Here is a 14,357-nt window from a genome sequence, read left to right on the forward strand (position 1 = left end):
ATGCATTGAGTGAGATTTTAAATTTCATCTGCTCACATTGAGATCTAAATGTTGCATTTCAAAATTCACTTTAGTGGTTTTATGCCTGTGTAAGTGTATAATGTGCATGTCTGTGTATTGTTTTGTGTGTGCGTGTGTGTGTGTGTGTGTGTGTGTGTTTACTCCCTCCTGTGGTTGTGTGTGCTGCTTTCCTCAGACAGTAGGAGGGCTGCAGACACTTTAACGGCAGTCTCATAAACGCTCCCGCATGAAGCAAAAAGAGCAAAAAAAACCCAGCTGCACTCGGTGGACATTTTAGTACTTTCTGAAATGTTGTTAAAATTGTTGCCTTTTGTTTTTGATGTTCATCCTAATTCATTTTTGAGACTTCACTCAGGAAATGAGCAAATAGCATGCCATCAAAGTTTCCATGTTTACATAAACGTCTTGCTTTTACCTAATGATCTTTATGCTATTAAATAAATCACTTATAAATGCAAAAAAAGTTCTTTATGGATATTTGAGCTGAGTTTGGTTAGGTTATTCATAATTATGCTTGATTTCCTCTGACATTTTTCTAATGCATCTTTTAGTTGTCCTTTTAGACAAGTCAGTGTTGACTAATATAAGAATAATAAGGAATTTAATTATATACTTTAAAAAATATGTGGGTAAGAGTGGATGAGCTGTGCCGAAGGCTGGTCTTGTGTTGACTGAAGTTTCAGTATTAATTGTCAGCGTGTGTAGGTGTAACGTGTTATCAGCAGTCAAAAACAGCGTATGATTTTACTCAAACTATTCGTTTTAGAGTTATCATCATCTGTGTTGCTCATAACGCTGGGGCTACGACCGATTTTTTGCGCGAGTTTTTGGTAAAAACTGTACTAGGTTTATTAGATGACAATGCAAACACGTGTGCAGAAAGATTAGAAGAGTTTGCATGAAAGTGAAAAATGTTATATTTTGACACTATAAAGCATTAAATTGTACGAGGCACACCGCAACAAAAAAGAGCTGCTATGAAAGGGCTGGAGATGAGAACATTTGTTTTGATCTTCTTCAGGAAGATCTACATCAGCATTGCCTTCATGTGTGCAGCATTCACATCTGAATTACTGCTTTAAAATCACCAGCTGTCTTTCTCAGGCTTTCACATATTTTTGTATTCTTCTTTTTCTTATTTTGTTGTGTTGTAGGAGAGCAAAGACAGGAGTGAATTCGACAGTCTGCCCACGAAGATCATCAAACGCACTTATTCTGTTCTCCTGGCTGCCTCAAATGACTAATTCTGATCAAGTAGAAATGCAGCGTAAACCGTGTGCTTTTTTAGAGCACTGTCATATTTTCTTTAGAAATGTGGAAATTGAGATATTTCTATTGTAGCATGAAAGACCTTGGACTGAGGGTTCAGGTTGTTTTGGTTTCTAAAACCCTCTAAAACCCTAACATATGAACATGGTTCAATTATTTCTAAATTGTACATTTCATTTACTAATTTTATAGAAATATCTAAACATGCTTTAGTGAGGTATAATTGGTTTCTTCTAGAGATCTAAAGAAATACAGTTCATTGCACTTTGGCATGTTGTTTACATTATGATGTTACAAATGATGAATTTAGAATTATTGTGCAAACTTTAATTTGGAGACACATTTGTCTTGTAGTTGTTTTTATATATAAATATAATTCGAAAAGTCATCTTGAAACCGATGGTTTAGGTGATATTATAGAGACACATAGGGGAATTTGCCTCAACCCACTCAAGTTTCGTAGGAAAGAAACTTTAACCTTTTCAGCATCAACAAATGCCCATCAAAAAAAGAGAGAGAGAGAGAGAGAGAGAGAGAGAGAAGTCTGTTTTTCAGGCCACGAGACATCTTAAGGACAGCATTTGTGATATTCATTTTGGTTATGACTCAGTTTGCTCTCATTTGAAACTACAGATTTTACGACGATTCACAGACTGATTGAATATTTCTTTCATGAAAATTCATTTCGACGCGTCAAATTGGGGTGGCGTATAGCTGAAATTTTTAGGATGTATTTCAGAGATTGCATAACTCCTTTCGGTGAACCTACCACATGAGGAGTTTATTTGAAAATGTGTTTTGTGATCTACTGCTTTTAAATTTGAGCAAACTGAATTGTTTTAAATGCTAATTTAGGCTTTGTATTATTTATTTGATTTGATACAATCCAGCTAAATCAATACAGACACAATTATTTAATCATATGTGTATCTTTCATCCTAGTTTTAATGTGTATTTCAGAGCAACTCAACAGAATTAATAGAGACCTCATGCACATGTGAAACTTTTTATATGTGACCCATTAAAATCAGTATGATTTCTCATTTTAGTTCTAATTCAGGTTATGGGTAATAAACCTGCCTAATTTCTAAACAAAATAATTTAAGTAGACACAGTCTAAATGCATCATGTATTTTCTTTTTTCAGGCTAGAGTAGGCCTCATGTTTTTGACCTTTTTGTCACTTGAAGGTCACATTAATATATTGATCACTATATCAAGATTGAGATTTTCAGAATAAACTGAATTGCTGAATTAGTTGTTTTCTCATGAACTGTCTCCTCACACGCAGCAGATATTAGCTTCTCACTTCCTGTTTAAACTTTTGTTTACCATTTGAAGGTGCTATTTTTAACCCTCTCAGCAGCGGCCGTTCAGACACTTTCTTATGTGCTGTTTCTCTCCTTGTTGATATTTGTTTGCATTTAATAAATCAAATGTAAATTCTCATGCTCCCTTTGACAAATACTCTTTGACCTCAATTGAGAGAAAAACACGCCGCCTCTGAAGTCTGTCAGCTCCCACACAACCTCTAAGAGTGACTGTAGACGGTCTGAACAATAATTCCTATAACTTTATCAGAAGCACAATGAGCTGATAAATATTTTGACGAAAATAGATTGCAATCTGCTCAGTGTTCCTTAATGCAGCACGTCAGAGAAAACAGTGTATGGTGAAGGTGATGAGAAACCGCGTATTGTTTTTCTCACTGTCTGACTAACTCCTGTAGTGTTTTGTGGTTCAGATACTGCACAAATTTGAGTCTAAAATTTAGTGTAAACTTGACTTTGTCTCATGTGTGTGTCGTAACCTCTCCTTCTCTGTCTCATCCAGATGAGTAAGCGCACATTTTTGATTGATATCTGGCAGGAACCTCTGTGCATGAAGAACTTTCTTGCCTACATCCACCTACGGGACTGGTGCTTTTTGACACAGCTCGTCTTTTTTCCCCGGCTCACGCTGGAGACGGTTACTAATCACCGTTTTCTAATTTGGAACTCATTTATCAACTGGCTTTATCTCATATCTAGAGTACTAGATATGAGATAAAGCCGTCTGTGCTTGCGTCAGCATGCAACACACATCACGTTATGAGAGCTCAGCAAAGACTTATATTCCCCTCGAGTGTCTGTTGGTTCCCGGCTGTAAAACTGCATATTTTCTCTTACTGTGCATCATCTAAAGCACAAATAACTTGGCAGTTATTAATGGTAAAGTGCATTTTCAGAGCTAAGGGTTACATATTTACGATCACACTCATTTTAGGATGTTTCTTAAATCTCCTGTTCAAACTATTTGTATTTTTATGCTCTATTCTTACTGGCAAATGAAAATGTTGAAACAGGATTTATATCTCATAAGATTATAGATATATAACGTACACTACAATTCTAAGTATCTCTTTTGAAGCAATTCATACTTTTATTCAGCAAGGATGCATTAAATTGATCAAAAGTGACAGTAAAGGCATTTATAATGGTACAATTTCAAAAAAATGCTGTTGTTTTGAGCTTTCTATTCATCAAAGAATCCTGAAACACTAAAAAATATGAATTAGCACAATTGTTTTCAACATTGACACTGAAGACTGGAGTAATGATGCTGAAAATTCAGTTTTGATCACAGGAATAAATTACATTAAAAAAGAAAATTGTCATTTTAATAATAATATTTCAGAATTTTACTGCAATTTTGATCACATGAATGTAGACTTGGTGAGCATTAGAGCCCAAACGTTTGAACAACAGTCTAAAATTGGCAATTTATATTTTCAATTCATGCCCACTAATACGTTTTCATTATTTATATAAAAAGGTTGCCCCTTCATGTCACATCTTTTACGATATTGTATTTTTCAGCATTAAAGGAAGGACCAATCGATGATTGAATTAGCTCACATAATTAAAAACAATACATCAAAATGCATGTGCTGAAATACTGACAATTTTGTGTTTTTTAATAAAAATATTTATATTAGGTCATCTAATGCACAGAATTAATGATCAAAAGCACCAGTAAATATACATGAGAAATGAAAACTCCTCAACCCATAAGAGTAGAGTTTTAAAATGTCTCCCCTTGAAGCATTTGTCAGCGCAGGCCGTAACCGAGAGGCTGGTTTGCACTTGGATCTTTAAAGAATAACCACGAGGAGAAATAGAGACATTAAACTCACTCACGCATCAATTAACAGGTCAAAGACTCGCTCGCCAGTAACCTGCGGAGCGGCGTGAATATTTAATGGACAGGGACGCTGTGTTGTTGAAGGGTGTGAGTGCTGGCGTCAGGAGTTTCTCGTAACCTGCCATTGTTTTTTTGTGGGACGTAAGTGCATTGTGGTCATATTGCAGTAAATACGGTGGTAAAAAAAACACATCATAAACAAAATCAGACTCAAAAGTGACATGCAATATTCAATCACGCACATTTTTAATCAATGCGTTACTTTGCCATTTCCTGTAATTATTTGTGAAATTTATTAGCAATTTCTGAGTGGAATTTTTTTTTTTTGATAAAAGTTTATGTCCGTAATATATTATGTGCTATGGCAAACAGGTGTTTTGTGTCATAACTAACTATATTGTTTATCAGCATCCAGGATGCATATTTTTCATAACCATTCTTTGATAATACTTTAAATCACCCCACATGAAGTTGTGCATATTGTGTTTTTGGTCTGGTTGCAGGTGTGCGTAGTCTTTGTGTGGGCCAGCGACTCACTGTGTGTGTGTAAGTATCTAGGCACACTCGGCCGCAGTGTCAGGTTTCCCATCAGTCCCTGAGAGAGCTTTTCTGGCTGTTATCTCTTTAGTCACGAGCAGCGCCGTCCCCTCCAGCACTGACAGAGAGACGGGTGCGAGCCTCTCCTTCACACCTTCTCAAACGCTTCCTTACGCCGCTCTCATTCCACACTCTTACTTCACTAACTGTTTTGTGAGCGTAGACCGAATTAGCACAAGGTCAAGGTTATTGCTCAGACCATGCACTTTCATAAATCAAGAGATGTAATAAAGTTTGCATTGCATGTTTGTTTCTGAATATGCATAGCAGCTCAGATCAATTGGTCTTTGGAGAAATGTGAGATCATATTGAGATTTTGATTACAATATTTGCTATTGTTGCAAAACTGTGTGCACTTTAAGATTACTGGGGCCCTTTTTTCAGGACAAACAAAAGAAACACACGAAAACGTCTCCATTTGTTCTTGTTCACTGTGGTCTATAAGAAAATATCGCATTTGTAGTTTTTATTTTGGATAGACTTTTTTATAGAATATTTATTTATTTATTTAAATCAATTAAATTAATTTTTTAATCTTATTTATTTTAATAAAATTATTTATTTTTTTTATTAATAGTTTTATTTATTTCCATTTTTCTGTTTTAATGATTTTATTTTAACAAATTAAGCAATAAAGTTATACATGTTTAAATTGATATGAATTTATATTTATTTTGATAGCGGGTTTTAATTTAATCATGAGTCTTTCCTGTAAAATCTCTCAGCCTTGTGTCATCACGTATCATGTATTCTTCAAGGATGTGGGCTTTTATACGTTTCTCAGCCATTAACCAACAAAGGGCTTGATCAATGACTTTGAAGAGGGGGGACTAACACACAATCATGTGGTTGAAGTAGAGAAGGAGACAGCCAATGTACAATGCAAATTAAACTCTGTCTGGGTTAATATGTATTTGTTTTTGACATCATTTTCTAGAACAGGTTGCTTTACCGTTGAATCGCGATTGCCACAAACTATTTGTTTTTGCCACCTTCATTATTGAAAAAAACGTGTGATGTGATTTTCGAAAAACTGTTTGATGCAAATGTATTCAGACCGTGTTGTTTTTCTCTGTAGGAAAGGCAAATACAGTGTGTAATGTTTTAATAGCTGCATGGTTTCACTGCATGGTTTTTAGCATTCATATTGTGAAACATCTTACTATATGCCATCAAATTTAAATATTGACTATTTAAAGCATGACTTTGAAAGAGCAAATTCTTCCAAAAAGATTATCATCTCAAAGCCCTAATCATTTTTTAAATGATAAAATCCTAGTCATAAAACATATCAGGTGGCATTATTTCTATACGTGCTGACGTGACATATTTAGACTATTTGTAATATGAGGTTTAAGTGCTATATTCCTGAAAACCGAACATGTGCACATGCACGGCTAAATATGAATGATCACACTGGTCAAATAATGTAGGTTCTTTCCCAAATACTTCCAAAAACATTGTTGTTCCCATTAAGTTCTGAAAATGTTACATCTGAATTTCTCTGAACATTCAAAAACGCGCCCCCCCCCCCCCCCCCCCCCCCATTCGGTTATGCAAACATTAAGTGAACATTCCATTTTAGAATTTTGCAAACATTATAAGCATTTGAATGTTCTCTGAAACAAGTAGTAACATTTAAAAATTCATCTACAACTTTTTAAAAAGTGTTCCATGACCAAATAATTAGTTTGTGCTAATGTTTTGAAAACACTATTAAAGATTAAACCCTCCAGATGACAAAAAAACATGTTCTAAAAATGTTTTGCTAACGTTTCATTAAGTTAAAGAAACATTATTTCTAGATGTTCTCTGATCAAAACATCCAGTTTTTTTTTTTTTAAGTTTTTATTTATTTATTATTACTTATATGAACTTTAAATGAGCATGCATTGTTCTATAAGGAACATTTAAAAACATTACATCACCATCCAACTAAAGCATTTCAGAAATAAGATGTTCCATGAATCATATATAGATGTTGTTATTTTTTTTCTGTTCTGTTAACATTCATAACTTTTAGAGAACCTTGCAAGAACGTTAACCAAAGTTCTGAGAACGTTTCTTGTTTTTGACCTTTCAAAGCAATCAAGATCAACTCTATATTCTAAAAGTCTAATCGGTGGCGGTCATTATGTTCTCTGCGCTTGTGTCTGTGTGTAATGAAGTCCCCCCATTTGCTCTGGGAACAAAGACACTTCTCTCACTCATGACTGTGGATCGGGGAGGAGGGGGTGGAAAAGAAAACACAAAAAAAGCAGAAACGGGGGCTGTTGAGGGCACGGCCTCAGGCCCTGAAACCTCAGCCCTGCTATTAGTGCACGTCTGCAGAGAAACGCTCACAGACAGGTGCCGCAGCCCGCGGCGCTCCCTCTTTCTCCTGACGTTTACTTTGGAAGTTAACTGGAGATTTGTGTGCTTTTGTGCAGGTCACGGCAAGGAGAGACAGAGCAGTGACTGTCGTCCAGCAGAATGGCGTCAGACGTGGGCCGCAGCACTTGAGGTCAGCCGCTCACTCAGCGCACAGTGTTTATTCTGCCTTCAGGTCCTCCTGGGAAGTTCCTACTTAAGAGTTCGGAAGTCATAATTATGATGTGAAGTGATTTTGCTTGAAATAATACGGATGAGTTGAGCATATTTATGTGTGTCTTTAACCCAGCTAACAGGGAATGTTCACAGAACTTGCTTAGAATGTTAATGCAGCGTTCATTAAGAGTTATCTGGTCTTTTATAACATTCCCAAAACTTTAGGACAAAATATTATTAGAAATCTTTCATAGAACATTTCATTTCTGAAAAATCGTATGTTTTCTCCAATAATGTTTGCAAAATGATCAAATGTAAAGTTTGCATAAAAAAAAAAAAACATTTTGAAACATTTGGATGATTTGAATGTTCACACAATATTCTGTTTGAACATTTTTGTTAGCTGGGAACTTACAAAGCATTTTTAGTTCCAGTGCAACAAAATGAAGAGCAAATGATGCACATTAAGCTTTATGCATTTTATTAATCTTGTGCAACCGTATATAATGATTGAAAATGTGTTTTTTTCTTTATCACAAAATGTTTGCAAGTCACATTTACATTAAATCAACATTCACAGCTTGGTTCCAGAAGTATTTTTCTCATTCATTTTCTATAAACTTTTAAGCCATTAAAACCTCAAAGACCAACCAGCTTAAAGATGGCAGAAGTACGGACGACGGAAGTCGGTGTAGTTTCAGTTTTTGAGGAAATTGTCAACTCAAAAAATATAATATATAACTCTTGACTTGCAGTCATTTATTGTTTATTATCAATCATATTAAATATAATACAAATATTAAGCATAATCATAAGTATGATGCAAATATTTGAATAGTTTATATATCGTATATATATAAATTGTAATAGATTTATTTGATTTATTCATTATTATTTAATTTATTATTTTTTTGATAACGTTCCATGAAAATTGCCTTGAAATCACTGATTTACAACTTCTACAGAAGTGCGTCTTTTCAGAGCTCGTGTAGATCTGTCTCGAAAGGTTTATAACTCTATTGAGAAGACCAATGGATTGTACTTCTGGAACCCAACTGTTGTGTTCTATAGCAATTAGCTTCTGCTGTCATTTCATCATTGACTCGAACCCACCAAAAAACGTTGGGGCTCTCATAAACCCCATGTTTCTTATGACTAATTACAACATCCTGGCAAATATGACTGTGACATGACTTGAAGACAGCACGGTTTATTTATTTTCAAGTTAAACTGCTGTGGACTTGTAAAGACAAACAGCAGAGCAGCACTGCCAAACTAGCTGAAGTATTGTTGATGAGCCAATGCAGAGCCATGTAACCAACACTTATCACTGGCAATAAATGTTTCCCTGAAAAACAAGATCAGTTTGACATTTGTCTTTTTCTGTGGTCAGACTTTTGACTGTTTATTTTAACGGTGTGTTTATGTTGAGCTGTCCTCCTACGATCTGTCTGCCAGTCGCGAATAGAGTGGTTGAGTTGTGGTTTACATGTGTGCAGTGCATTCCCAGAGTCTGTGTGTGAAGGACACATGTAACGCTCTCAAATGTCATGAGATGCAAGCTTCATGTTGTTGACATACAAAATCTGCCTATTTGAGACATTTCTGCAGTTTGTGCCATTGCATTTCTGCTTGCCTTGATTTTAGGAGGATGCATTTCCTGAGTGTGACTATTAATAGATTTGTTTTTTTGTTATTCCACCAGCATGTTACCAGGAAGAATATGTTGTATAAATTAGTAAATGATGGTGCAACTAATTTTGCAGTGCTATTTTAAGTGTACTAAAAACCTCAAACAGTTTATTTATAATTTACCTGTGCAAGTGTAATTGCAAAATGTGTTTTGATTTTTACATTTAGATCTTGATTTAAGATTGCAATTTATGATCTTGTTTTAAGACTGCAGACGTGTTTGTGCATGCATACATCTGCATTGGGGGCAGTCGTGGCCCAATGGATAGAGAGTAGGACTTGCAACCTGAAGGTCGCGGGTTCGAGTCTCAGGGGGAGTGAATAACCAGTGCTCTCTCCACCTTCAATACCACGACTGAGGTGAGACCCTTGAGCAAGGCACCAAACCCCCAACTGCTCCTCGGGCGGCGCAGCATTAGCTGTCCACTGCTCTGTGTGTGTGTGTGTGTGTGTGTGTGTGTGTGTGTGTGTGTGTGTGTGTGTGTGTGTGTGTGTGTGTGTGTGTGTGTGTGTGTGTGTGTGTGTGTGTGTGTGTGTGTGTGTGTGTGTGTGTGTGTGTGTGTGTGTGTGTGTGTGTGTGCGCGCACCTGGTATTCATCACGTCCTGGGGACCAAATGTCCCCACAAGGATAGTAATACCAGTAAATCTTAATCTTGTGGGGACATTTTTTGGTCCCCATGAGGAAACAAGCTTATAAATCATACAGCATAAAGTTTTTTGAAAATCTAAAAATGCAGCATGTTTCCTGTGAGGGCTAAGTTTAGGTGTAGGGTTGGTGTAGGGCAATAGCACATACAGATTGTACAGTATAAAAACCATTACGCCTATGGGATGTCCCCATAAAACATGGAAACCCAACATGTGTGTGTGTGTGTGTGTGTGTGTGTACATGGACGGGTTAAATGTAGAGCACAAATTCTGAGTATGGGTCACCATTCTTGGCCATAATTTTTATTTTTTTCATTAAATGCAACGGCTGAATTTGGATTATGCAGATGTTATATGTAGTCCTCCCACTATTAACTCTAATGGGTGTGGGTTAAATCAAGCGGTAGAATCATAAGTTTTGCATAATTGTTAAAAGTCAGATACAGACTTATGGGTTAAGGTCACCAAAATATGTGTGACTTTAGAGTGAGTCATTTTTTGTTAAAATAAGAACGGTGTCATTGGTTCTTAATCTGTGGTTAGTAGATGATTGAATAGTAGATGAATGTTACATGTGTAGGTGAAGAAAACAGAAAGTGGGTTGAGATTCACAATACTTTCTCACAGAATGTTTGCCAAACCAACAAAACAAAAAAACATATATTTCTTTCCTTTGAAGGTTTTATTCTCGTCTCGTTTAATAGTTTTTCATTAATTTTCTCAGCTTTTTGTTGTAGGCTTTTATCACATCATAAATTAAATTTATATAACTATGATTTAAAAAATAATAATTTGATATGGAATTAATGTAATTTTTATTTATTAAATATAACATACTGTGTGTATTAATATTATTTAGGACACATTTTTAACTCAATTAAAACATAATTCATAATGTCAACACATATCATAAACTTTTATGAATTCTCTGAGGTTTTTGTTTCAGGATTTTTTAATTTTTACTGAAAAAATTTTAACTGAAAACCGGAATTTATGTTCATATTTCCACTATAAACCACAATAATAATAATTTCATATGAAATGTACTTTTAATTATTATATATAACATAAATAATATGTAAAATGTAAAAACATATAGTAAAGTGTTATGGATTTTCATAGATTATTTTCTCAGCTTTGTTTTTCTGGCTGTTTTCTTATCACACATGTTATATAAACGACCATTTGATATGAAATTTACTTTATTTATAGTGTGTGTGTGTATGTAGAACATTTTATTTTGAACTCAAATAAAGCCAAATGAATGCTTTGATGCATGAATCCTATAACCGATGTTGACATTTCCCATAAATGTCAACACACACCATAAACTGATGTTGTTTGGTGATAAGCAGCATGTGTAACGAGTGGTCTTCAGATCGGGGCACTATAGGGTGGGTCACCTCAGGACACGAAGGCTCTGGGTCTTTGCCAGGATCATGAGCTAGTAACCAGCGGCTGGAGCTTCACTGTCCCTGCTGATCTCACACTTACTGCATATAGAGCTACAGGTGCTGTCACGCCAGCAAACTCATCTGACCTTTAATCAACTACTGTAGGAAGTTGAAACTGATCTTTTTTCGCACATTTCCGTATGATATTATGATAAAAGCACACTATTCATTTTGACTTCGCATTTATTGATGTGAACATAAATATATGTCCGTTCATAGGCACCAAAAGACATTTGTTTTCTGTGCTTTCCTTGAAAAACAAACCGTGAACCCAAAGCGCTGGAAGTGTATTAGTTTAATTGAGGGAGTAATTACTTGAATCATACGAGGAAATGGGTAAACTTGTAATCATGCTTGCTTACCCTCAAGACAAAAACATCCTGTAGACAGGCCTGCTCGTGCTACAGCAAATGTGGGCAGATTGATCTGATACTTTTCTTTCTTGAAATTGTTCTTAATGTCTCCAGCAGCAGGTGCAGAGCAGATTTTGCATGGAGAGGGTGAAACTGCGCAGCTGCAGCAGAGATCCTGAAGCTCAGACGTATGTCAAAATTTTGCTGTCGTACCTTAAGGTTATAGGCAAATTTCCTCTGGAGCTTCATTTGACATTTACTGGACTTTTGCATTATCTGACTATTTATATCACAGGAGAAACATACCTTTACAGCACTGCCTTAGAATTACAGTGTCTTATTTAGCTTATTTAGCATGTGAAATAGCACTTTTGTTTAATTGCAGTATTATTCAACGTCAGTAATTTGCAACATAATGTTTGACATGAAACTTGAAATAAAATCAGGAACTAGCTCTATTTTAGAGGTATGGGTGAAACGTCTCTCACAGTGGACAAAATTAGACACGTGCGTGAAATACTGTCACCCAAAGATGATATTTGATGTGTTTTAGTATCTTTCACATGCATATTTCTATGTATACCTGCCACTGAGTATCTAAAAATGAAATTAGCATCATTAAAAAAAAGAAGAAAATCATAGTTTTTTAGACTAGAGAAATTTCACTATACAATCTATAAGTGAATATTTCTTAAATTCTTTTTCATTACAAATTGTTATTTTAATTATAAATTATTAGTATTTTATCAGCATAACAGTTTGAGGAAAAATGTAATTAAAATGAATGATAAATTTGTTTGTATTATTTATGCTCCTGAAAATAATATCAGTCACAACCAGAGATTGTATTTTGTTTTAATATTTCACATATTTTTATATAAACAAACTAAATAAAGAAATTATGTGAATATTTCAATATTTGCATAAAAATTCAATGCACACTTTATACTGTAAGTGTATTTTTACACTAAATACTAAATACTTTTTCATCACAAATTACATTATCAGCATAACAAATTTAATTTAAATGAATGATGCATTATGATTCATTTTAGTTTGTCTCATGTGCTTATGTATTCCTAAAAATATTGTCAGTATCCATATTTAATTTTTAATATGTATACACACCACTGAGTATCTAATAAAAACAAAACAAATTTACTGTACATCAGTAAACCAAAATATATTAATGTTTTTATGAACTAATGAAATTCATTACACAAATGTATAGTTTATGTATATGTATAAATGTATAAATAAATGCTTTTTATTACAAATATCATAATAATTTAATTTTAAATGATCTTTCACATAAATATTTTTATGTAAACACAACACCAAGTATCTAAAAAAATACTTTTTATAAACTTTTTTTTTAATTAAATTCTAATTGTGCATTATTACATTTTTTTTTCATTACAAATATCATCAGCATAACAATTTGAGTGAAAAAATGTACTGAAATTAGTATTAGAAATTGGTCTTTTTTGTTTGTCTTTAATGTGCTTTAATAGAAGCAAGAAAATCTGAACTTCTATGTTTTGACATTTATCTTCATATATAAATTGAAAACTCAACAACTGAAAAAGCAAGCATATGGATCATAAGCTCCTGGTTCACAAGCGCATTCTGGCCACTCGTGTCTTCCTGACCACACCCTCTGCTGTGAATCAGCAAAAAAATACAGGAAGTTGTTTCATTACACAATGCCTACTAACTGTTCCCAGTTTAATTTTTTTTCACATGCTATACTGTAAATCTCTTTGGCAAAGCTTTTTCCTAATGTTCTAGGCACATTTTAGCACCATCACGTAAAACCCAAGTCAAACACAATCCAGTGTCATAACCATTATCTTATCTGGTGAGAGGCGAGAAGTCAAGGTCAGCCGAAGCCGAGCAACAGCAGGAACGATGAGAAGACGAGAGGCATAAAAGAGCTTGACAGACGTGTTGGAGCCAAAGCATGTGTGATACAGATATGATGAATATCTGTTTACAGGCCACCGGGAGTCACTTCACAAAGACTGTGGTGACTCACGGCCGTCCGGATACCATCCTGCTCGCCTCGACTGGGGCTGTAAGTCAAGCGCCGGCGCCTAAAGCTGTCAGGCCTTCAACTGCCCCGTATTTAACCACCTTAATGCCTCCAGGTCGAGTATCTAAACAACGAGGGGGAGGGGGCAGAAATGAAAAGGCCTGGGTGCAAAAAGAGGCAAAATTGCTACAGACATTAAGGATGTAGATGTAGAAACTTCTGTTTGCAGTGAATTTATCAGTTTGTTATATATTAATACTGTTCAAAGGTTTGTGGTTGGTAAGATTTTTTAATGTTTCTGGAAAGTCACTTCTGCTCACCAAGGCTGCATATAAATGCAGTTAAAATTGTGAAATATTATTACAATTTAAAACAACTGTTCTCCATTTGAATATATTTTAAAATATAATTTATTCCTGTGATCAAAGCTGAATTTTTAGCATCATTACTCCAGTCTTCAGTGTCACGTGATCCTTCAGAAATCATTCTAATATACTGATTTGCTGCTCAAGAAACATTTCTTATCTATGTCAAAAACAGTTTTTTGCTTTTTGTGGAAACTGATAAATTTCTTTAACA

General features: G+C 34.8%; 1 long non-coding RNA gene across 1 annotated transcript in view; it reads left to right on the plus strand.

The window, feature by feature from the left end:
* Positions 1-12,657, plus strand: part of LOC306882347 — a 48,338-nt gene extending 35,681 nt beyond the window's left edge. Inside the window, exons 2-4 of the long non-coding RNA XR_013785235.1 lie at positions 7,499-7,572; positions 9,495-9,647; positions 11,861-12,657. This is a non-coding gene — a long non-coding RNA (uncharacterized lncRNA). The remainder of the gene's footprint in view (positions 1-7,498; positions 7,573-9,494; positions 9,648-11,860) is intronic.
* The last annotated feature ends 1,700 nt before the right edge of the window (positions 12,658-14,357 follow it).

Source organism: Barbus barbus, assembly GCF_936440315.1.
Source record: "Barbus barbus genome assembly, chromosome: 16".
Taxonomy (NCBI): Eukaryota; Metazoa; Chordata; class Actinopteri; order Cypriniformes; family Cyprinidae; genus Barbus; species Barbus barbus.